This window comes from Haliotis asinina, chromosome 10 (assembly GCF_037392515.1).
Source record: "Haliotis asinina isolate JCU_RB_2024 chromosome 10, JCU_Hal_asi_v2, whole genome shotgun sequence".
Classification (NCBI taxonomy): Eukaryota; Metazoa; Mollusca; class Gastropoda; order Lepetellida; family Haliotidae; genus Haliotis; species Haliotis asinina.
Window position 1 is genome coordinate 25,797,082 of NC_090289.1, and position 26,353 is coordinate 25,823,434.

The 26,353-nt window shown below is 43.2% G+C and overlaps 1 protein-coding gene, 1 long non-coding RNA gene and 1 pseudogene across 2 annotated transcripts in view; 2 read left to right on the top strand and 1 right to left on the bottom strand.

Moving 5' to 3' along the window:
• Positions 1–21,545, bottom strand: part of LOC137297643 (trafficking kinesin-binding protein 1-like) — a 95,069-nt gene extending 73,524 nt beyond the window's left edge. Inside the window, exon 1 of the mRNA XM_067829541.1 lies at positions 21,349–21,545. The gene's annotated coding sequence lies outside the window, so the exon portion shown is untranslated. The remainder of the gene's footprint in view (positions 1–21,348) is intronic.
• Positions 1–26,353, top strand: part of LOC137297644 (uncharacterized) — a 69,088-nt gene that overhangs the window by 26,543 nt on the left and 16,192 nt on the right. The window lies entirely within an intron of this gene.
• LOC137297748 (uncharacterized protein KIAA1958-like) lies at positions 170–25,860 on the top strand (annotated as a pseudogene).

Genomic DNA, 26,353 nt, shown 5'->3' on the forward strand with positions numbered 1-26,353 from the left:
TGGTAACAAATACATTTTCACAGGATATCTTCAGAACAAACCTTTGATTGAGAAAAGTGAGTAAGATTTTATGCTGCTCTTAGCAATATTCCATCAATATCACGGCGGAGAACACAGAAACGGGCTTTACACATTCTACGAATGTGGGAAACGAAACCCGGTCTTCAGTATGACAAGTGAATGCTATGAACCACCAGACTACGCCACCGCCCTGAATGAGAAAGGTAATAAAGATGAAACTGAAACAAAAAGATAAAGATGAATAAAGACTAAACCCATTCATATTCAAGCCCACATCAACATGCTCAGTTTAGAGGAGACCAATGAGGAAATACTAAAGCACAATACACTGAATCTATTATTCACTGTTCAGGTGACAGCACATTTAACAATGAACACATGCATTTCTCATTAAAAAAAGATGTTATTGGTTATCTGATTCTGCTGGTTATTTATTATGAAATGCACAAACCATAAATATAATAAACACAAAATGTTATGGTCATATTGCTTGTTAATCATATTAACTTCCATGATGTACATATTGTGTACAATACACACTGATGTATGCGTCATCTGTATTGATTTTCTAAATAATTCAGTATTTGAACAAGACTAATGCTTCATCTCTGAATCCACATCTGTATATAACTTTGGGCGAAACAACTAATTCCCATGAATTCAAAAGGATTCCAAGAGGGACTGGGGCATTCTGAAAATAAACCTGAGGAAATCTAGAGTTGCTTCACTAAGGTATGGTTCTGGCAGTCTGTCAAAGTCCATGAACCACATTATTTTCCTTTTCACATTTCCAACCCTGCAGTGTTGAAGCCTTAAATGAGGCAAGTCTATATTCCTTCAGGGCGTGAAGATTGGTTGGAATTGATATCCAGGTACACATAATTGTGGTGCGTGAAGACCAATGGGATCCGGTGGTCAGACTCTCTGACTTGGTTGATACATGTCACTGGTTCCCAACTGCACAGATCGATGCTCATGTTGTTGATCACTGGACTGTCTGGTCCAGACTCTATTATCTACAGACTGCCACCATACAGCTGTAATTTTGCTGAATGTGGCATAAAACTAAACTCACTCATTTGTACGGGCTCAAAGTTCCAATATGACTGGGACTCCTTTCCAGTGTACTTCTCAAGCACTTTAGCTATGTATGTCCTTTAGTAATTCATAATTTGAGAATGGTGAAGCTAAAAACATGGGACTAATCCTAAGGAAAAAACACAACTCTCCTCCTTCCACTATTCGCCTACTGATTACTGAGAAAGTCATTTTGCTATGAACAACTTTTATAAACAAACACAGATGTCAGTAAATCAGAATGATTTGGCCGTGGACTTCAAATGTCAAGATTATTTTTAAAGAATTTCAAAACTTACACATAACAGATTTTAGCTGACTGGTCGTCTTGTCTTGACCCCCTGACCTCTGACCTGTGACTGGAATGTGTAGCAATGGCTGTATGATGTATATTCAGTGTAGATGTGGGAACTAACAGAGCAGGACAGTTGACCTAGTCTTTTATTTATTCAGTCACTCAATGGGTCCATTGTCCTGTATAGTGTCCTACTGTTCAGGCTGGCTGGCCAAGGAGGATGGAATATTTCACAGGTTAAAAAGAATGAGTTAGAGTAACACTTAGTCTTTGAATATAAAAAAGATATTGGTACAAACAAAAAATTCCTTTTGAACAAAAGAAGTGACAAAGGGGTTAGGAGATTCAGAACCTGAGAAAGCGCTGGGTGGGTGGGAAAAAATGTGGATGTAGGACTCAGAGACACACCAGGGATGGGTGCATCATCATGATTACAGGTTAAACTGCTGGGTATATTTGGTTTTACAGTGTTATGAAAATATCTTCAACACACAACCTGGGCTAGCAACCTGTCTGACAGACCTCCCAATCTGGGATTAGAACCATAGATTGCAAGTTGCTGGCACACCATAGGATGCAACTACATAACTAATTAGACACCCTTCAAACCCTAGGCCACAATCTAAAGTGGAAAGACCATTCCTCAGAGGCTATAGACAAGCTTCATCCTGCAGTATAATTTCCACAAGTACTGAAGCTAGACTTGCAATATATGTGACAAACGAAATTGTAAAGGAACATTTTGATAACGGATAACACGAAATAACAAAATTGACAAAAACAAATAAGACACACAACCTACAGAGAACAGTCACAAGCGGAAGCATCTTGAGATCACATATGACACACTCATGCTCTATTTTAACTGATTTGGTCCTATGATTCAGCCAAGCCTTGAAAGACAGTAACACATGTGACAGCTGGCACCTCAAGCTCTTTACTTAGACATCTGGTACAAGATAGATGTGTTGGAAACAGGTTGTGCTCAACTGACTTCAGGTGAATATATGCAACAGTAATCATGGTAATAAATGAATGCATATCATGTGACAGTCAAATGATAGTCTAAGTTTCTAAATGATAGAAAATGTTTTTCAACATAGTTTACCTTCATATTGAAACATTTTGTAAACAAACATGGGATTACATTCTTTTATTCGAGTTTTATAGGGCATAGTATTGGCTGTAGAAAAAGTACTTCACAACTCGTATGATATCATCTAAGTTGAAATGAATTTGCTAAGCTTATTTCATGGTTAAAATCTACCAGATCAGGAGATAAACATGGGTTCTGATGGAGTTGAAAGCATTTGTAGCAATGGCAAGGACAGATTTTTGCCCTGACTTGGTGGTAGAGGACACCTTTCACAGACACGTCACACCCACATCTTCCTGTCTTAATTTCATTCTGTAACTGCCTTAAATGTGCAGCGTAATATGTTCCAGTCATTGTCCAGTCTTCTGGAAGGCAATTTATTATGAAGAAACCCTCAGCACCTCAGAGCAGAAAGACAGAACCTTTTCAAGTGAGGGGACAGTCTTTGCCTTATTGGTGGTACTAAATGCTTCCCAAATAACAATGATCAAGAAAGGTTTTGTGAATAACATGAGAAATCAAACCAATTTCAGTTGCATATAATATTCAAACAAAGGCATATCTACACCTTTTGCTATGGCCATGATAGAAACACTATTATGATTGTAATCATAAATAGCAAATTCAACGAACGCTTCCTCACGGATTACTTACTGGCATGTGACAGACAGTTGGGTGTGGGCCTCAGTGGTACAATATGCATTATAAATATTCACAATACAAACAACTGGCACTAGTGTCAGTAGTGAGACTGCTGGTACAGCTGAAATAAGCTCAACAATGTGCCTGCATAATGATCAAAATAGACTTGTACATAAAAAAATACATGAAAATAGAAGCAATGGAAGGAAATTCAAAATTTTCCTTGCTACATTATTTTTATCTCAGATTAATAGTACTTTCCCTGCACACTGCTATTTGTGACTGGATTACCTCCCTTGAGTAAATGTTACCAATGACAGCTGATCTTGAAGGAACATGGACAGAAGCTGAAATTTGGTGCTATTTTGGTCATTATGGAATAAATTACATGCATTCAGACATCAAGAACCTAGCAGGATGTACCGAACAATGTAGTGCAATACCTGTATAATATCAGTCGAGCTAAAGATAAGCTTTTGAACACATGGGTATGATACCCCCACTTTTCCAGCTAAATGGATACTTCCAAATCTTACTTTTGATATCCATAATATTTTTAAGATCTAGGTATTTATTTCAAATAACAAGTTTAAGAGGTGCCACATTTTTTGCATTAAACAATAGAAATAAGACAATATCCTCCAGGTTAACTAATAATGATTACATATAGCTAATAGCTAACATGGCTTTATCCACATGTTCTGAGAGAAATAATATGTGCCTACGCCTACATTTGTTTTGATACCACGAACAGGTAATGTTACGAGTTTCTAGAATGTAGAAAGGAAACTGCTATTTGATTGGTTGATATTTACAGACAGGCCAATCACTGAAGGGTTGACAAACCATGATTGGAATTCCATCAGTGTTGTGCATCTAAATTACATTTAGAATTATTCAAGATTTGGAGAAGGAAGACTTTTCTATAGCGTATTCAACGCAAATACACAGTTTACCTGAAGCCCTGTACCTGTACACAGAAAAACATACAATAACCCACAGGTTAACATAAACAATCACCCTGAAATATGTACAAACACTTTGCAGTGCAATTATGTCTTAGTATATTGTGTTTAGTGACAAGTGAGTGCACGAGCATGGTTTTATACTGCTTTTAACAATATTGTAACAAAATCATGGCAGGATACAGAACTAATAAGAGACTTAGAGTTGCATATTTAATGAAAAAAAAATCCAAAAAACAAACCAAATGATCCTAAAGAACTACAAAAGTACACAACTATAATTATTTGACCACACTTAAAAAGAACCCCATTATTCTGATATCAGCCATGCTAACCATGTCATGAGACAATTAATCAAACCTTTATAACAGCCAGCGCTCACACATTCTTGGTGATAAGCACAAAAACTGCACGACACTTAAAGAATCAGATGGCAAAAAGAAACGACCTAATTAGACACATGTCAAAACGATCCAGTAAAAACTTTGTTCCATTGGGGATACAAGTATTCCAAGTATTGTACAAAGATTCTGATGTATAGGATTTGGCACAAACCAACAGGCTTTAAACCAGACCTGCCTACTTTGTCTTCAAAGTGTATTCACGGCGGTATTCAAGCATATTTTGAGGTGTAAAAGTGGACAATCTCATAAGGAATATAATCAGGCTCATCCCAGCATGTCTCCAGAATGTGCATTATCAATTTCTGCACAGCAATATGCACTATACACATACTTGCCTCCTTTAGTTGACCTGCTTATTCCCAAGTGTATTTCTCAATGAACTTTTGATTGAAGGATAATTTTTGGATTTATTAATCCGGTGGTTTGTTAATGGCTTGGTCATCCATGATGTTGCCATTCGTAAGCAATCGGAATAATTTGGTCGGACACTGGAGTGAGTGTTAACACTGTTCTCAGCACTGATAGACAATATTGGAAGAACAGACAAAGATGTTCTCAATAATGGATGTACCTGCTATGTTTGTATATGTTCCCTTAAACATCTAATGATTTCTAAGAGACTCTTGATAATGATATGTTACAGCTCTGAATGAAAAGGACAAAGGGTAGCTGGTCTTGATTTAGCACTTTGTTACTTGCACTGGAGCAGCTCTATTACAATATGCAGCCTAGTTATTGTTATTGAAATGTCAAATAGTCAGACGCTAAGTTTGTTGATTAATGCCACACCCACCTATATTCCAGCTATATGACAGTGGTCTGAAAATCATTGCGTCAAACCCGAGTCAAACTGGCCACAACCCCATGTCAAAATTGCAATAACAAGCTAGTAACATATTATTTAAAGTCCGACACAACAGTTTTCTGAGTAATAGTGACTAACTGCTATTCAGTAAATATGAAAAATGGAAACAATAATAACTCAATGTCGGACAACCTGCCATTATAGTATATCAGGTGATGTTAATGAATGATACCTTGGAAAAGATGAACACTGCATTACTCATTCAGTGTTGTATCTGGAGCTGGACATGGTGAAGAATCTGTTGTTGACTTGTGACAAAGCAATTGAGCTTTGAACATATTTGATGGGTAGCTGATGAATTCACACTAACGACTTTGTGAATGTCCGCCTATGGCCATGATAACTAATGAGTGAGTTAATATGGTTTAATGGCACTCTTAGCAATATTCCAGCAACATCACAGAGGGGTACACAAGAAATGGGCTTTACACACTGTACCTATGAGGGGAATCGAAACCAGGTCTTTGGTGTGAAGAGCAAATGCAGTAGTATAGGGAATAGGGGTTTTAAAACACTTTCAAGAAATGTCTCTACAAAGCCTTATTTACTAAATAAGGCTTTGGTTGGGCCATTAGCTCTTGCTACTATTACCCCTACTACAAAAAAGTTGGCGGTAATTACTATGCCTACTTTGTGTTGGTAGGAGGTAACACTGTGCCGTACGGTACGATCAATAATTCTTCTCTTACAAACCCCCTACCCGGCCCACCCCTCAAGTAGTACAAGTTAGGTTCATCGGCTTTCATATCCACTTTATCTATGTTGTAAGTTTTGACTGACCATATAGGATCGGTGGCTCGCTTACGGCTATCGCCCTCGTGTTCCCCTATGTTATGTTTATATCGATGAAACAGTTTAACGTGAACCGCCTACGATCTCTTTGGTGTTCATAATAAAGGCTTGCTGGGCTTTTTGTATCCCCTGTTCTATGTACTTTTTTTTCTCGTCCTCGCTGATAGCAGACTTACGAGACTTGGATCGAATATCTTGTTTCATTCCGTTATATTTTTTAAGTTCAGAGAGGATTGAACGAAACTCCTCTTCTGAGATCTTACTATCAGAGAGTGCCGTGGAAATACGCTCACTCACTGTGTTCAGCTTTGCTTCGGCCAGAACCCTGATCTCGTCGTGTTTCAATGCCTTACGATTAAGCCTGCGTGATACTAACTTAAGCGCCAACCCTGCCAACCCTGCCACCCTAGCTGTTATTTCAATACCTAGCACTATAGGTGCAGCCACGATGGTAGCCAACAATCCAACACCTGCCGCCCCTAGTCCCATGCTGGTTGCCATAAGGGTAGTGTCAGCCCCGTCCACGATATTGAAAGCTCTATTATACTTTTTACATAGTGCTTTCCGCGTGTCACGGTCTTGTTCTAGTTGACGTTTCATATCACATAACTGTCTCAAGCGGAACCCATCTACGGTTTCCAGCGTCTTCGCTACTTCCTCTACGACTGGGTACAGACCCATCCTATAATGTATATTTTGAAAGATATTTTAATTGGGTTTCAGTTAAAAATCTATCAATGAATTTGAAGTCTACAAGTTCTAGACTACTAGTCATGGCAATAGGTGAGAGGCTAATAGAATTTCCTGTTGTAATAGAAACCCCACTGAGGTTTATTAAGTGGTTTATAGGACCCGTGGTATCCTGTTGTATAACAATACGACAATATTGGTCTATGTAAGACCAGCGTATTGACACCCCGGGTAAAATTTGGTGTACTATTGGGGGAGCTCCATCGAATAAAGCCGTAAAGAAGACTTCTATGATGAGGGTGAAAGGGGAGGATATTCTATCAAGATTACTGCTAAATATTAATTTATTGTGTGGATAAGCACTTAACCCCTTTTTTTCGTAACCAGTAGATGGTATGTGTATTAATGTCCTCTCCGGAATGAAATCCCCGGCCCAGATACCGTTGTTCTTAATCTTAGAGACCAACCTATTATTTAATGTGATATAAGGTGAGGTGAATGTTAAGTTGATCAGCCATTTGGGCTCTTTTAAATCTGGTAATGGCACCCGTCTGTACACGTTGTCTTTGAAGTGCAGGATGTATAATTCACCTTCCTCACCAGGCTGATCGAATCCCTCCGTATCTCCCAGGTCGTTAAGCGTAGTGTTGGGACGATGACTGGTCATTATTATACTATTACGATATAATTTCCAACTGGTTTTCTGATAATAATTCAGGGGTTAACTTCATACCCATGAAGTGTATGTTGTCAGGCAGGAAGATATTGATTAGTGATATCTTGTTTTCCACGATCACGTTGACCCCCTGCAGACTGGTCTTGGAGTCGACACCCACCCGCACGTAAATGTTGCAAACTTGATACTGGTGTCGTTTCACCCACCCGAGTTTGATCCCCTTCACGATCTCGACATCATTCCCCGATGGTTCCCCTAGGTAGACTTTGATGATCAGTGTTGAGTTTGCCGGTAGATCCTCTAGTATAGTGACCACACCTTCGAATTCAGACACCAACTGCAATTTCACGTTTTGTATGGCTGGTTTACTCGATAGCATGTGGGCTGCTATAGTGTTGACTGGGCTGACGACTATGCTACGTCTCTGAGTTGGGACGTAAGCCACGAGCAGGGTTCCATTGTTCACGACTTTGTTTAGGTGGTTGTCTTTGTTATCAGTGAACACGTAGGGGGAGACGAGTCTAATATTGATAAACCAGTTGTTATCGGGTAACAACACCCACATGTCATCATCGGTGAAGACGAGCATATATGGTTTGTTTTGGACGACGGTAGTGCTCTCAACATCGTCTAAGTCGAACAGTTTACCCCCGAATGATGGGTATATTACCCAATTATTATCACCGGTGTTGACAAGTGCGTACTTAGTGTTGACTGTTGCTCTTGTGGTATCTACTATATCACTTAGGGTTCCACCGGAGGGGATTTCAACGCGTTTGTAAATGTTGTTTTTTAGTTGCAAGGCGTACGATTTACCATCTACTCCGGGAGCATCGAAACCGCGCGTGTCTCCGAGGTCGGAGATCCCGATATTGACGCATTTTTTCACTCCGGGCCCTTGTGCGCTGGTCATTTTACATGAAGCGTTAAGCTGAGGTATCCTATATTTACAGGATTATGATTTATATCGAACACCGATATTGTCAGCTCAGGTATGTTGCCCTGGGTTAATCTCTTATACTGCCGTGGTGAAAACGACTCGGTTCTACCGTCGTTGAATTTCTCAGTTTTCACCGGCACTGCTCTCAGTATAGTGGAAGGGTGACCTCCTTGAATGTTGTACGTTGTGCTCACCTGACCGAGATGAATGTACAGCTCTCGGTACGGTACTAGATCGGGTAACTTCGTGCCTGTGACGGTTGTTGTTGGTTTTATCTCGTCAGGAGACATACCGAGTATCCTCGCTAATGGTCGGCCTAGCCTCAAGGGGTTTCTTCCGTTGTTGATTAACACCACTGTACCGTTTGAGTCGTTCATCTTGAGTTCGGCTCCCAGGGGTTTGAAGACCTCGTCGTTTAGAGAGCACACGCTGTAGTAGCCGTCAGTTATCTGGCTGCGAGTTCCACTGACGAACAGCTTATTGTTGCTGATATTAATGTTAGTCCATTGCGGTAGGTAGGTGATATCGCAGAGTGCGACTTCGAGTTGACCTGACGTGTTATCGATCGCGTGCGTCAGCTGAACGGCCTCACCGCTCGTTATTCCTGGAAGTGTTATGTACATGTTAGAGTATATATGCTCATTATATAATAGTTTTAAAATGTATTCCCCTGGTGTGTTTTACCCTAAACTGGACGTAGATTTCTCCCCCATGAAGATCGTGGTTGCTCCTGGGTTGTATTTCAATGCCCAGTTTTTAGATGTGTTCGATCAGTATAAGCTTTCGGTGACTAACATTGAGGCAGTCCACGCTTGGTTCAACAACCCTATGCAGTTCTGGCAGAATCAATTAAACTTTGCCGTGTGGTGCGCTACAACGGGGTGTGGTGTGACATTGGCCGACACTCGGCGTGGCCCGCTGAGTCAGTCTGTGTTCAAGTTCCACGTGTACTACCAGGTCAGACGTATCCTTAAAGAGATCAGCGCCCCCCTCCCACAGGACAAAGCGTGGGGCGCAACAAACAACCCGTACGATAGACGGGCCTACGAACGTATTTGCAATGAATTCGAAATAAACCCGAAGACGGATTGGCGTTTGCCGGGGCCGAACCACGGGTTGGGTATTCCTTATGATGGCGCGCGATCAGTGAAAGAAGTCAGTGATGATTTACTGAAACGAGATATACTACGCCAGGACTTTGCTTTGTCGAGTAATGAATGGAGGGATGATCGTATGAACTTTAAAGGTGGTGTTGCTTTCACAGTCCAGAAAGTGGAGCAGTCAACCGCAGACGGGTGGAAAATGTTCATGCTGGACACGTCGAAAGGATTCACTCGTGCCGGGGTAGTCAGGTTGAACGACTCGATTCGAACGTACGTGTGGGCGCTGTTGGGTGCGCAGTCGATGACGCGTTCCAACATCCTCGGTAAGGGAACTGCTTACGACGCTCAGACACAATTCGTTTCCAACGTTGAGGATGCTATCAATTCTCCAGTTGATCTCCCGAGGGCCATCGACCGTTACCAAAACGTGTTAGAATACGCCAGATCGAAAGTCAATTACGTGTTCGGCGTGGGGTTGTACATGGCTCCGAGTGATATGCAACTGAGAATAAAAAAAGTGGTGGGTTATAACAACAAAATAGTCATAGCCACGGCGGACCAAAAGTTGGGTATCAACCCCGATATTAACACCCCCTATATCCCACACATCCCACCACGTGAAAAGGGTATAGTGGCGCCACCTCCGGAGCCTAAAGTTCATGTGGGGGTACCCCCCACACACCCCCATATTCAGGCCTCCAATCAGCAGCATATTGATAATAAAACGGCCCTAGTGGTTGGTGGGGTAACTTTGGGACTTATTTGGTTAAAGATTTCTTAGCCGCTACGTACACCAGACCCGCCACGGCGACGATGGCTGCCCACAGGTTTTGACTGAGCCACATGGCAGTTTTAGACAGAGCGCCCAACAACCACGAGACGATGCTACCCAGGATGCCGGGAAGGGCTTCGGCGGCTTTACCAGCCAGTTTAGCTAGGCCTTCACCGAGTTTTTTTATCCAGTCTTTAACATCCGCACCGCCACTTGGAGTTCCGCCGCCTCCTGTAGGCCCAACAGGGGTACCCCCTGTCAGTGACACCACCAGGGTTGATATGATGAAACCCAATGCAGTCAGAATACTGGCGATGGTGATCCCTTGCTCCCGGAACAATATCCGAATCCTGTTGGCTAAAGTTGTATCCTCATTCAGTATTCTATCGATTGTTTCCCGAATACGACTGATCTGGGATCGAAGCTGTTCACGATTCGAGGAAGCGGCTTCCAATCGTGTACGTCTCTCGTCTTCTAAATCACGTATTCGTTCATTGATACGACGCTTCATATCATCGTTTTCAGTTTCGTTGAGTTTGGTTTTTTCCCTAGCGATGTGCTCGTCGATTTCGTTCAGTTTCCCCATGTTGTTCACGAGTTCTCCACGCACGCGTTTTACGGCTTCGTCTAAGCCGCGCAGTTCCCTTACCGGAAAGTCAAACCCCGGTAACGGTTTGTCCCAGTAGGTGCTCAACAGTTTTTCTATGCTGTCCGAGGCTTCTGTAGCACGCTGTGGTGTCATTTCATCTCTAGTGGTGAGGTGGGATCTGGTAGCTTGCAGATCTTCTTTAACGGCCTTAGGTATTGCACCACCGTAATCATTCATGTTTAGATTTTTACGGATAAATTCAACACCATGGCGGCTGGCTAGAGTTGACAAGGCCAGTGGTTTTTTATTGCTCTTGTTAAAGAGGTCAACCCCTGGGTCAGACTTAAGGCGTAGAACACCCTTTGTATCAATAAAAAAATTCTTATGGTATCGACCCTGTGGTTCAACGTAGTTTTTATCTCTTCTTAAACTTTCGTAATAATCATTTACCGTTGTTTCCAAGAGTTCTTGGTTCAATGGTGAACTAGTAAATGAGGTCTCCTGCTCATCATCGAATGCCTGGGCACTAGCGCCCGGCATCTCCGTCATATCTATGTCTTCATCCATTAGTATTAAAAATATATTTCTTTTATATAACAATGTACGGCAGAAAATTAGATCCTTTCAGAAGATTGAGAGAGCCATTAGGAGCCAGAGCCGTGCGCCAGTCGGTGACCATCACCAACAATCCCAGCAAGACAGACCAGAATCAAACTCTGCTGGTTAGATTTCCAAATCTTGGTGAGAATGACCTCATTGTACCAGGCACTGTTCGACTGGCGTTCAGTATCACGTTGACCTCCGACAACGACAAACGCGAGCTAGTGCGGAACGTGGGCCGAGCTATCATCAAGAAAACGACCGTCAAGATCAGCGGTAACGAGGTGTTGAGCATCGACGACAGCGACGTGTTTCACTGCTACAAGGATCTCTGGAAAAGCGAGAGAGAACGAGTCAATGATGTGTACCAGGGCATCAGCAAATCAACCCAGGCGCGCATAGGATATGTCTTCACGCAAGACCAGCAAGACAAGCTATCGGACGGTGAAAAGGCCATCGCTCTAGCATACGGGAATCGATTCTGCGTGCCGCTCGACTTCGAGTTACTCACGGGACACGCACCGTTTTACCAGGCCGCGCTGGGTGATAGGCTCGAATACGAGCTCACGTTTAACGACTATAGCAAAGTAGTGCGTACGCCGAACGGTGATGAGGCCAGTTATGCCATAGACAACATCTCTCTTGAGTTCGACATGGTCACTAGCCCGGAGCTGGCCAGGCAGGTTCGAAACCAGTACTCTGGGAAGATGGCCATCCTGTACGATCGCGTACTGAGGCATAGATCAGTCGTGCGAGATAAGAGCGACACTGTGTGGAATATCAACCTGAACGTGCCGGCGCGATCGATGAAAGGTATCCTGGTCGTCCCCGTGGAGGATTACGATCCATTCCGGAGGGACAGCGAGAAGTTTTTCAACCCCGAGATTGAAAAGGTGGAAGTGACCATCGAGGGCGTGCCCAACCAGCTGTTCAGTCATGGTATGAGACCACACCAGCAGTGGGATGAGATAAAAAAGCTACCAGTGGGGGACTACATAACAAAGGACCTGGACCTCGGCTCCGTGCAGATCGGTGAATACCTGACCACCAAGTAAGCACTATGGTTGGACATGCGATCCACGGATGATGATAAACTGCACGGTAGCGGGCGCCGTATAGATAACGGTAGCGAAGGGATAACCATCCAGATTACTAAGAAGGCTCAAACCGCTGGTAAGTTGAAATTATATCTGTACGTTATTATGGACGCGCAACTTAATATAGACAATGGGAGATTCGTGCAAGCCATTTACTAGTGGGGGAGACCCCCACCTCCCCACTGACCCACACTGTGCCATAGTGTGCGGGCAGACTGGCTGTGGGAAGACCGTTTTCGTGTTGGATATGTTGGAGGGTTACTACAAGGATGTGTTCGATAACATCGTTATCATGTGCCCTACTCTGAGCATGAATAAAACGTACGCGCGACCTTGGGTGATGACGGACCCGGACGTACATAAAATCGACCCTGGAACACGCCTGCAGGACTGGTTGAAAGCTCTTCACGAGAAATTTAAAGGGGAACCGACGCTGTTCATACTGGACGACTGCAGCGCTAATCGCGAGATAACAAAAAAGAGAGACATGCTATCGTACCTGGCCTTCTCCGGCCGGCATGCAAATCACAGCGTCTGGGTGCTAACGCAGAAGTTCAACTCGGTGTTGAAAGACCTCAGGGAGCAGACGCGATGGGTGGCCTTATTTCACTGCAAGGACAGGGATTCGTTCGAGGAGTGTTTGAGAGAGAACGATGTGATGAGCAAATTAGAACGGGAACGTGTGAAGAAACAGCACGCTGAAACTAAACACGCTAAGCTCGTTCTAAAAACCGACCAACCAGTAGCATATAGAGTGTGCTAAGCAAAGCTAAGCAAAGCTAAGCAAAGCTAAGCAAAGCTAAGCAAAGCTATGATATTTGAAGTATTTGTTGTGTGCAACTTAACCTTCATTTGTCTGTGTTTTGTCTGTATCGGGTATTATATAGTTAAAAGTAAATCTTACTTGTTATATTATAAGATGGAGTGTGAGGAATTGCTCGAACAATTGTCGTTGGAGGGTTCCCCCACTGGGGGTGTGGGGGATTCCCCCAAGCGAGAGAAACTGGTGGCGTTGGCTGTTGGCGGTAAAGCCAAACATTACTTTGGAGACTACACTCCGGATAAAATTCACAAAATGTCAGCCGAAGAAATCGATAAGCTATACACTAGATACGAGTCCCGGCTCGGAGCAGAAATGACAAAGACAATAGGATCGGCTATGACCCAGATATACACCGGTATTGTATCACACTTCCTTCCCATTCCACCAGAGCGCCGACTTTACCTGTGGGAAGACCTCGAGAAAGACCCTTTTATCGAACACGCCGTGAGCTCTATCAGCTGCGGGCTGTACCACAAATATGGTATGTTGTTGGCTCCAGTGACGGCGGCGATTATCACAGCAAAACATTGTCAATTTGAGAGAAAGAATAATAATAATAGTATAGATGGATGCTGCACAGGAGGTACCCCCAACAGTGGAGGAGACCCCTTCACAGGAACCAGTGAGGGAAGTGACCAGGCAGAAGAATCCTAAGAGAGTAGCTGCCGGTAAAAAACGGTGGTGTAACCAACATAAAGTGACCAACCCAACCCGACTGTTGTTGGCTGTAGGCGTAACTGCTGCCGTGGTTATAACATGGTTATACGTGGGGGTACCCTCCCACAGTGAGCCACCACCCAACAGTGAGGTAACCCCCAACAGTGGGGGTGTGGGGGTATCCCCCACTATTGACCCGCATATCATGTTATAATTTTAATATTTTATATCATATACATAATGTCTGAGGGGAAAACGTTCGTCAACGACGCATACCACGCCACAGTGGTCGCCAGTCTAGCCGTAGGGTACGCTCGGTTGACTAAAATGGTGCTTAAACAACCAACTATCAAGCTAGATTTCAACCTGCAGGATATGGGTATGCTCATAATGAACCTTGGTATGGCGATGGCCACAAAAGACATCCTAGTAAAACAAGGAATAATACCTGATAATATAATGAAATAAATATAGGGATGGCCACGATAGCTATGATGGTCGGTGGGGCGTTAGTGAATGCCCTGGCATTTTCCGGGAGTAATTTCCTCTTCTCGAAACTACGAGATGATCACGCGGCTGAAATACAGGAAGAAAGGAAGCGGCACGATCTCGCTACTGAGAAATTACAAAGAGCACAGGCCGAGTACGCTAAAAAACGCCTCCAGAGGATCGATTTTATTAACGAACAACTCAAGCGTGAAAACCATGCCATTAAAACATTCAACGATGTCGATGAAGCAATGAAAGAATACTACCTACTAACTGGTAAACAATTGGAACCGCTCAATAAACCCACACTCGCTCAGTACTACACACCATCCAAGGGACAAATGAATCGTGAACTGGGCTTCATAGTGTTGGGTATAGCAGCTACTGCGTTGGTTGCGAAGCAATTAAATTAAAATACCTATATAAGTAAACATGAGACCCGCTCCATACCGATGCGAATATATACTTATGGGGAAGACCGAGGCCTGTGGTAGGAAATGCAGGAATAAGGGGTTCTGTTGTTTCCATATGGGAAGTCCTAACTACACGTGTTCTGTGTGTGGTATCGGAGTTAAAGGACACTACTGTCTATGTAAAGCTCACGGAGCGAACGTAGTAAGACATCAACTCATCTACGAGAATAAAAAAGGCTACATAAAAGAACGTAGGCGACTGCTCAAGATAGCCACTTAAGGGTTACCTCCCCTTACTGTGAACCAATTAGACATTGGTTCTCTTAGGTGTAAACACGATGTCTACTGTAAGCGAGCTCAAGCGGGTCGCAAAACAGAGAGGTGTGATCGGGTATTCTCGAATGCGGAAGTCAGCATTGTTGAGATTACTAGGTTTAGAAGCCCCTCCTACAGTAAAACAATTAAAAGCTCAAGCAAAACAGCTTGGATACACGGGTTATTCAAACCTGGGGAGAGCCGGGTTAACCGCATTGTTATCACATGCCCCCGTACCCACTGTAAAACAACTGAAAGTCGAGGCACACGATTTGGGTTTAGGCGGGTATTCCCGTATGAGAAAACCACAGCTTATAGAATTATTACGACAGAATAGAGCTATTGACCTACAGTTCGTGCGCACTGAGCGCGCTGTAGGCAACTATTTGAGAGGTTGGCGCATGCACGTTGATAGAAATATAGACATTACAGATATCAAGCCTCTGATAGCTGATAAGGTCAACCAGGAACTAAATAACCTAGGAAGTATCAAGTTTCAGATCACAGTGAAAATGTCGCTCGATAAGCAGGTTGGGAGTACCACTGAGTATGTTCAGCCTTACTTCCGAGGTCAACAAGAGATCGCCACACATACAGAGACCATTGATACATCAATCGATACCAGTTTTCAGCAGATACGAGAATACCTAGAACGCTACACACACTTGGGGTCCGGGTGGGTTGTAGATAAAATCGATAATATCTATCTAGACATAGCTAACTACGTGCCGTTCAGAGGCGGGTCATACCTAGCCTTGCCTCCCTACTATAGGAACAAACATGCTATAGTAAACGTTAAGAATAGAGGAAACGATTGCCTGAGGTTAGCTATCAGGTCAGCCTTATTTCCAGCTGACACTAATCCGAACAGGCCTTCTAATTATCCTCAGGATGATGGGCTCAACTGGGATGGTATAGATGAACCCACCCCCATATCCCAGATCACTAAAATAGAAAAACAGAATAATCTGGCTATAAATGTCTTTGGGCACGAAGGTAACACAACAATAGTACACAGGGTCAGCCCGGTGAAGGATCGCCAAGTTATCAATATATTCATGATCCAACGAGGTGAAAAGTATCACTACACATGGATAAAACACTTTAGCAAGCTGTTGTATGACCAATCAGCATACAAAGGAAAGACCCACTTCTGTGAACGATGTCTACATGGCTTCACCCGAGCTGATTTATTAGAATCCCACCGGGATGATTGTCAAGGTGTGGGGCAGACGGCCATACGAGTCGACATGCCTAAGGAAGGTGACAATATCCTAAAATTCAATAACCACAAGAACCAAATGTCTGTGCCTTATATTATATATGCCGACTTCGAAGCCTTAGTGGCTGCCGCCGGCGAGGCTCCCAGTGGTAGCTTCACCCACAAAACACAAGAGCATAAAGCCTGTTCGTTTGGATACATTGTCGTCCGTTGTGACGGGGAAACGAAAGCTCCGGTAGTGTATAGGGGGCCTGACGCGGCTGAAAGGTTTCTAAAGTGTTTGCAGGAGGAAGAAAAAATTATTAGGAATGCATTGTATAAAATCGCTCCCATGCGTCTGACCCGAGTCGACAGGCTAGCCCACGCTAGTAGCACTAACTGTCACGTGTGTGAATCACCACTTAACGGTGATTCGGTGAGAGATCACTGTCACATAACTGGTAAGTATAGAGGCGCCGCTCACAACGCGTGCAACCTCAAGCTTAAAATCAACCCTAAGACAATAAACATCCCCGTTGTCTTTCACAACTTGAGAGGGTACGACTCACACTTGATCATGCAGGCCATCGCGAAAATCGATGGTAATATAACGTGCATCCCCAACAACATGGAGAGATACATCTCCTTCAGCTTAAACGGACTTAGGTTCATTGACTCGTTTCAGTTCCTCCTGTCGTCACTCGACAGTCTGGTCAAGGCCAACAATACCTTCCCTATCACCGATCGATACACAGACGCCGAGACTAGACCCCTGCTTATGAGGAAGGGTGTGTACCCCTATGAGTACATGGATAGTTGGGCTAAGTTCAAAGAGACCAGACTACCCCCTATTGACTGCTTTTATAGCAAGCTGAATGAGGCGTCCGTCTCACGAGATGATTACTCGCACGCGACTAACGTATGGAATAAACTGGGTTGTAAGAACCTGGGTGATTATCACGACCTGTACTTGAGGACAGATGTACTGCTGTTAGCCGACGTGTTTGAAACGTTTAGGCGGACATGTTTCAAGCAGTATAAACTCGACCCCGCATGGTATTACACCAGCCCAGGTCTGTCGTGGGATGCCTTGCTTAAAAAGACCGGAGTTAATTTGGAATTGCTCACAGATTACGACATGCACCTATTCATTGAGAAAGGCTTGCGAGGTGGGATTTCCATGGCATCCAAACGATACGCGAAAGCAAATAATCAATACGTGAAAGGTTACGATCCTAACAAACCAACCAATCACATTCTCTACCTCGACGCAAACAACCTGTACGGCTGGGCCATGAGTCAGTATCTACCTACAGGGGGATTCGAATGGGTACCCCACGTTGATGTTATGGGGGTTGCACCAGATTCGAACAAAGGTTATATCCTCGAGGTTGACTTAGAGTATCCCAAGGAATTACACACATCGCACAACAGCTACCCCCTGGCCCCCGAACGTATGAGGGTTAACCCAGACTGGATGTCTGAGTACCAACATAACTTGTCAGGTGGGCGTGTGACAGACGTTGAAAAACTCGTGCCTAACTTAATGAATAAGACCAAGTACATCGTTCACTATCGCAACCTACAGCTGTACCTGTCGTTGGGTATGAGGCTGACCAAAATACACAGGGTGCTCATGTTCGACCAGAGTCCATGGATGGAACCCTACATCAGAATGAACACAGACCTACGAAAAAAAGCCACCAGTGATTTTGAGAAAAATCTCTACAAGCTCATGAACAACTCGGTGTTTGGTAAGACTATGGAGAACCTGAGGAAACGCGTGACCGTGAAGCTGGTTCGGTCGAGTGAGGAAGACAAGCTCAGGAGATTGATAGCCAGTCCGGCATTCAACCGTAGTAAGATATTCACAGACAACCTGGTTGCCCTACACATGAAGAAAAGTCACATAAAATTCAACCGGCCTGTTTACGTGGGGATGAGCATCCTCGATTTATCCAAACACCTGATGTACGACTTTTACTACAACGAGCTCAAGAAACAGTACGGCGACAGGTGTGAAGTGCTGTACACTGACACGGATTCCCTGCTGATGGAGATTCGAACCGAGGACGTGTACGAGGACATGAAAAAACACCTTGATTTATACGACACCAGCGATTACCCTAAGACCCATGCCATACACAGTACTGTAAATAAAAAGGTCCTAGGTAAGATGAAGGACGAGTGTGCTGGCACGCCCATAGCCGAGTACATAGGTTTGAGACCTAAGATGTACTCCATACTGAAAGCCGACAATAGTGAGATCCGGAAGGCTAAGGGGGTTAAGAAGTATGTGGTGAAACAACACATCAAACACGCCAGATTCAAGGAAGCCCTGTTCAAGACCCGTACCTTTAGGCATAAAATGAACACACTTAGAAGTGATGGACATAAGATATACGGACTGACTATAAACAAGACGTCCCTGTCGCCTATGGACACGAAACGTTGGATAGCTATTGATGGGATAAACACATACGCGTATAGACATGAAAAAATTTGAGGCTATTTACTACAGCCCGCGTGGGTACTGGAAAGGAGCTAGCGCAGTAGATAAGCTAGCTAAAATAGCGCGAGTACCCCCGGAGGAAGCCAAAGCGTGGCTTGAAAAACAAGCCCTGTGGCAGATCTATTTGCCGGCACCACGCTACGTGCCTAGAAGGAGGTTCGGTATTAACATACCTAATAGCGTTCACCAGGCAGACCTACTGTTCCTACCCCACGACAAGAGGTACAAGTATGCCTTAACCGTAGTGGACGTAGCCAGTCGTTACAAGGAAGCCGAACCCTTGACCACGAAAGATTCGGCCCAGGTAGCCAGAGGATTCGAACGCATATACAAACGCAGTCCGCTGACGTGGCCAACAGAGCTGCAAGTTGACCCCGGACGGGAGTTCATGGGTGCCGTGTCACAACTGCTAGCCAAACACGATACAAAGGTCAGGCGTGGCACGGCCGGAGCCCATCGCAGCCAAGCCATAGTTGAGAGATTTAATAGGACTTTGGCTGAGCGCTTGTTCGGCTATCAGTATGCTAGGGAGATGGCCACCCCTGGAAAACGATCGACTGAATGGGTCACGAGGTTACCCAAGGTGGTGTCGGCAATCAACCATGAAGTCACCCGTCTCACCGGTAAGAAACCGGCAGACGCTATCAAACTAAAATCAATAGTTGCAGAGTCGGCCGCTCCATTGCATGGGAAGGAGAAACAGATACCAGATAGGGCCCTAGTGAGGTATCTATACCAGCCGGGGGAACACGAGGGTGATAGCCGTAAGCGAGCCACCGATCCTATATGGTCAGTCAAAACTTACAACATAGATAAAGTGGATATGAAAGCCGATGAACCTAACTTGTACTACTTGAGGGGTGGGCCGGGTAGGGGGTTTGTAAGAGAAGAATTATTGATCGTACCGTACGGCACAGTGTTACCTCCTACCAACACAAAGTAGGCATAGTAATTACCGCCAACTTTTTTGTAGTAGGGGTAATAGTAGCAAGAGCTAATGGCCCAACCAAAGCCTTATTTAGTAAATAAGGCTTTGTAGAGACATTTCTTGAAAGTGTTTTAAAACCCCTATTCCCTATACTACTAATGCTTTAGCCACGAGCTACCCCACCACCCTGCTAGGTAATGAATATGGTTAGTTCTTCACTGCATTTATCAGGGAAGTATCCAACAGGACACAGTGCTAGCAGGTATCACAATGCCTTGTGGACATTATGAAAACACTCGTGGTTACTATGACAATTTCGAAATATGACATCACTGATATCTTTCCCACTGAAAACATCACTCTTTACCATGACTAGCAAGCTGAAAATGTTTTTAATTGACAAACAGTTTGTCATCCTAGGCACATGAAGGCTGGTTGGTTTGTGTTGGAAAGAATTCCTTCCTTTCTCCCATATTCTTTCTTCAAGACTTCTTTTGTCTTCAGACAATCAGAGGCAATACTAAGTGGTTCAACCCTATATATTGCAATTTTTGTGAGTCCTCCAGTAATTGTTGTGTCAGGTTTTGTTAATAATTCTAGTATGTATCAATACATAAATGTTATTTCGGATGGGGGAATGGGAGGAACTCTTACCTTGTTGTTTAATGCTGCACTCAGCAATATTCCAGGAACATGATAAATACTAGTAATCATCAATAAAACTAAATCACTTCATATACAGATTAGTCATGCAGTCAATATCATGTGTTTTGCCTCGATTTTTAGTTTTTACACTGTGACTTTAATGGTGAAACAAGTGTCTACATCAAGTGCATATACACGTGAGAATGAAGGATGACAACTACAATCATGATACAAGTGATATATTAATGGGTACTGTAATGTTTCATTTGATCAGTAGTGTGTCATTCAAACAGAAGCACTGAGACACAACTGATCATCATAGATACTGGGCATAAGGTGAAACACTTACAGCCCAAGGGTTCAACCTGTTCCTGAATTGATTGGTAATGCTTTACCTGATAGCTATTAAATCATGTTCCGCTAGTAGCTAGTTTGAACATATTTAGAGCATTTTTTAATTCAAGCTGTTCTACCTCTGACTCACTGTCATTGATTTTTCTACAAGTTGTTACTGGCAGCATCACAACATAAAATTCGCCAAAATGTGAAACATTCACTGAAAGACTAGCTTGGAAATAAACGCAGAAATTGTTTTTCAATGACTATTCCTGTCACACAAACACTGTTGTATCTACTCTGAATTAAATCACGCGAACTGAACGTGCATTAACTAATATTATCTCAGACAGAAACAGCTAAGCGAACCTCACTGCCATACTGCTCGTGCTCTGTCTTACACACCTGTCGAACTGTCCTGGCTGACTTTCATCCACATCCGAGGACGACTTCTCTTTTGAATGGCCACAAGATACAATTACAATTTACAGATAACCAACTTAATTCTTTCCAGCACACGTATATGTCCTCAAATCGATCAGGAACCTAGCTCCAGGCAGATATTGACCTTCCGCGAGTTATCTCCCCGACGAATCGTCTATATACACGACGTCGTGTATATTGTGGTACAATATACACGACTGGATAATTTCCTTCCCCGCTTTGCAAGACGCGCTGTGATTGGTAGATCGCTTGTACACCGGTTACAAGCCCTTGTGCCGTCGGAGGACAAGCGCTACATTGAACTGGGCCCTGTCTCGTATTCTATTATTGCAATATTATATTTTTGGTTCTCGAATGTCTTTTTAAATAAATTATCAGTTATATATTATTCCCAATCAAGATATTCCGTCATATTGTCCAATAGTAGGGGCTACGGAACTGATCTCCACAATGTAATCAGGCAGAGAGAGAGAGAGAGGGAGGGAGAGAGAGAGAGAGAGAGAGAGACGCATATTACACGGATACATTTCTCAGTTGGAAAGTAGAACATGCCTCCACCTTAACAGCACTCACAGATCCATAATCTGTCATACAGACCCAAAAATACATAAATATGTCCAAGAAAACCCATGCAAGTGTAGAATATGTGGCAAGTCTATATTTTCACAGTTTCATTATATGTATTGTGTCTGGGGGTTTGGGGCGGGCGCATTGCATTGTTTCTTTAAACATATATTATTCATGAAAATATACAAGTCATGAATGGACGAACGTCGCTCCCATGTTAAAATATAGAGATACAAGCAAGTATAGAATGAGCTGACACAATATTAATAATGATACAATTGCTATATATCAGCATATATCAGCTGGGACGCATACAGTGCTTTGTCCAATTTTACTGCGCATTCCTGAACCCGTAACTAAGTGTTTGCACGTATTTCACTGTCCATCATCTGGTCATCTGCCAACGGACTCTTGTATTCTTTTAAGCGTACAGGGTCGTGTACTGTACACTAGGATTTGTGACAACACTTAAAGCGTCAGTATAGTTGGGCTCGATACCGACACCTCAAACTTGCTAGATCACGAGCCTGGTGCCTCAACCAGTTCGCCCACCATGCACGCTCACGCTGTTACCATAAATGTGTTCATGCTGAATCCCTTTAAATAGAAGAATGAATTTAGTTATAATTACATGTATTAATTGCATGTGGAGAAACAGTAATGTATGGCATTATGTATAGGAGAATGTCCGAAACCTCGCTATTATTTTCGCACGTGAAGCTTGTTCGAGGCCGTTAGGCCGAGACAAGTTTCACGTGCGAAAATAATAGCGAGGTTCACGAGCCAAACTAATGGAGGACTGTTCTAGCTGTACATGGCCATGACCAAAAGTGTCGTTAAAACACGCAAATAAACGTGCTCAACTATGGGAGGGCGGTGGTTATATATTCACGTACATCATGACACGTACATCAGTGAACATCGTGGGACTCGGTAGGATTATGCAGTATGAGTGATTCCGACATCGACGTGTTTGTTACACAACACCGTTTCACAGACACTTTTGAGGTTGACGTTAATTCAGATTTTGAGATGTTATTAAATTCTGATTGTGATTATAATGCACTTCCAAACTTTGATGCGGGAAAATGTGAACTGGTTGATCTTGAAGCTTTTTCTTCTGGTTCTGATACTGATTTGTACAAAGCAAGCCAAGAAATTGAATCCAACCTTTTTAATATGTTGCCCTGTAACCCTCCCCCGCAAGTGACGTGAAAAGAACCCCCGACACCTGAAACTCCAGAACATAGCGTAGATTTTAATTCAGCAAGGTTTGGCCAGCCAGCATCAGATTTTGACATTAAGAAATTGTGCGACTCAGCATATTCATCGAATACTGAAAGCAAGAGTAAGTGGGCACTTCGTTTGTATCAAGTGTGGGTGAGAGAACGGCGTAAGAGGGGTAGGAGAGAGGATATGGATTTAAACCCTGGCATTATGCCACTGGCTCAGAAGGAATGTGAACTAAATAAAACTTGATGTTTTTCATAGCTGAGGTCAGAAATCAGAAGGGCGAGGAATATCGTGGAAATACGCTTTACGAAATTGTCTCTTCTCTGCAGTATTACATCAGAAGAAATGGACGCATTTAAACCTTTTCGAGTCTTACTTCTTTCAGGGATTAAGGTCTTTGTTAGATGCAAGAATGAAGTCGCTGGCTAGACACGGAATTGGAATAGAGAAAAGACAGGCTGAAGTGATCAGTGTAGATAAGGAGGACGTGTTGTGGGAGAAGGAGATCTTAGGGGAGCACAGTCCGCAACAGCTATTAGATACAGTGATGTACCTCATTGGCCTCAATTGTGCTCCTAGAGAAGGCGATGAGCATAGGTATCTCAGAACGGGTCCAAACTCACAGTTCGAAATAACAGTAGGTGTAGATGGGTCAAAACGTCTCAGATACATGGAGAATGTATCGAAAACCAAAAGAGGTGGCTTAAAACATCGAAAGTGTCAAAGAAAATGTGTCTACGTCTCCCAGAATTTAGTGCGTCCAGACAGATGCCTTGTCCAGCTTTATGAAAAATACGTGTCACTCAGGTGAGTTATCAATGGATTTGGCAGGAAAATATGCTTCCTGATATATCTTCATAGTTTGTACAGACGTCGGAGTCTTATGAGCTACGCGCAGAATTAGTTTCATCTGCTCTACCTTTTACAAACCAAATGGGTTTAGTCATTGCCGTATACAGCGCATGCTTCTCGTAAAACTCTTTCTGCTCCAGTCCATCTTATCCTTGTTTGCTAGTAAGAAGCGACTAACGGGTCGAGTGTTCAGGTTCGCTGACTTGTTTGACACACATAATCGTATATTCATTCCAATTGCTCATGTTACTGATCACTTGTTTGTCCAGACTCGATTATTCACAGACCGCCGCCATGACGCTACAATATTGTTGAGTGCGACGTAAAAGTAGACTCACTCACTAACGCATAATTAAAATGAGATGCTTAAATCTATGCAAGGGACAGTATCATTAATCACTTTAACTATACTATGTTTCACTCTTTGGAGACCCGTGAAGGTCCCGGGGTAGAATAGGCCTTCAGAAACCCATGCTTGCGATAAAGGGCGACTCAGCTTGTCGTAAGAGACTAACGGGATCGGATGGTCCGGCTCGCTGACTTGGTTGGCACATGTCATCGGTTCCCAATTGCGCAGATCGATACTCATGTTGTTGATCACTGGATTGTCTGGTCCAGACTCGATTATTTACAGACCGCCGCCATATAGCTGGAATATTGCTGAGTGCGGCGTAAAACTAAACTCCCTCCCTTCACACTTTGGAAACGTGTGTTTATGGTAATTACATTTGAAAATTGATCCTATTTTAAGACCTAAAGACGGAAAGTGCACCGCATTTTACTTGAGGCCTCTGAAATTTATTCGAAGAGATGCGTGGTATGCAGATATTCCGGTTGGGTTGCACCCTTTGAGAGGCACTGTCGGACGACTGTGTAAAATGGCAGGATTTGGTGGATTTTATTCAAATCATTCACTGAGGGCGACTACAGTAACACGTCTCTATGATTCTGGCCTAGACGAGCAGCTGATAGCTGAGAGGACAGGACACAAGTCTCTGGCAATCTGAAGCTACAAGGCATGGCTTGCTGATACATTTGAATGTTGTTTGTATTGTTTGCTTTTCCGAAATATAAAGAATGAAAATCGTTCAGTGTGCGCATAAGAAAAATCTCAAGGGAACTATTTCCATAACCTATAATTCATTCCTTTATTGTAGAGGACCTCAGCAGAGATGGAAGCCCGCGTAGATGGTGTCATTCAGAGGAAGTCCAGTAAAAGTACATGCGCGGCTCTATCGACAGTCAGCAAGCCTACTGAGACAGACACGGCACCGTCACCAACAGCTGCACCAGTTTTGACCACCACCAAAAAGAGTGATGACGGCACTGCTTCGGAAAAGGAACGTGATTTGAAACTTGTTCTGAGGGACGGTGTTGTCTTGTCGCTGACATTCTGAGTTGAGAATAAACGTTATACCGGCCATGACATAATCTATTGTTATTTATTAAGACAGTTGAGAACATAAAACGCATTTCCTGGTGTAAGGTCGTCCGGGAATTTGTCACAACATAATTTTGTGCAAATCCTGCTGTATTATGGGAGGGTCATGGCTCTTCTTGAACTATGGGAGGGTAATAATTCTAGGAAAACTATGGGACGATTTGATATTTATACTCCAACTATTGGAGAGTCAGCAAAATGATTACATCTATTCAAATGTCAAGAACGTTCACGTAACTTTGTTTTAAGTATGACAATTAGAGAAGCATGAACTGTCCTTGTTATGTCTGTCAACGCTATCGGCATTCAAATCATGTTGCAATTTAACGGAGAATGGATAACTTGACATAGTCTTGGTGTATTAAAAGAAACAGTTTTCTGCTCAACGTTCTGTTTTTTTTCAATCAGGTAAGTATCATCTGGCATATGTCGTCGTTTTACATGTAACTTTTTGCAGTTATGAAATTCACCTGAGGTTATATAAAGGTGATAAATAAATGCTCTGACAGTAATGAGTTTTGACTTCGATATAGGTACCACTTGCAGAATACCACTAGGTCCTTCTGTCGATCTGCACTAGTCACCACTGGATACTTATGGTTGCCAATATGAGGACGCATGATATACGCATTCTGGATTCCATAAAGTCAACAGTGAGAGCTACAAGATACATTTCACACTGGCGGTAAGTACTAACAATTTGACCTCTTCCGTTACATCCACCTAAAATGGTCCAACTTACAACGTGACATAAGTATATCTGTGAGGGTTCCTGCCTCCCTGTACACTGCCGTTCTATACACAATATGGTATGTACCTGTCACAATGACATAACGGCCATTATCTCTGTTGGGTAATGCTGGTCAGGCTGAA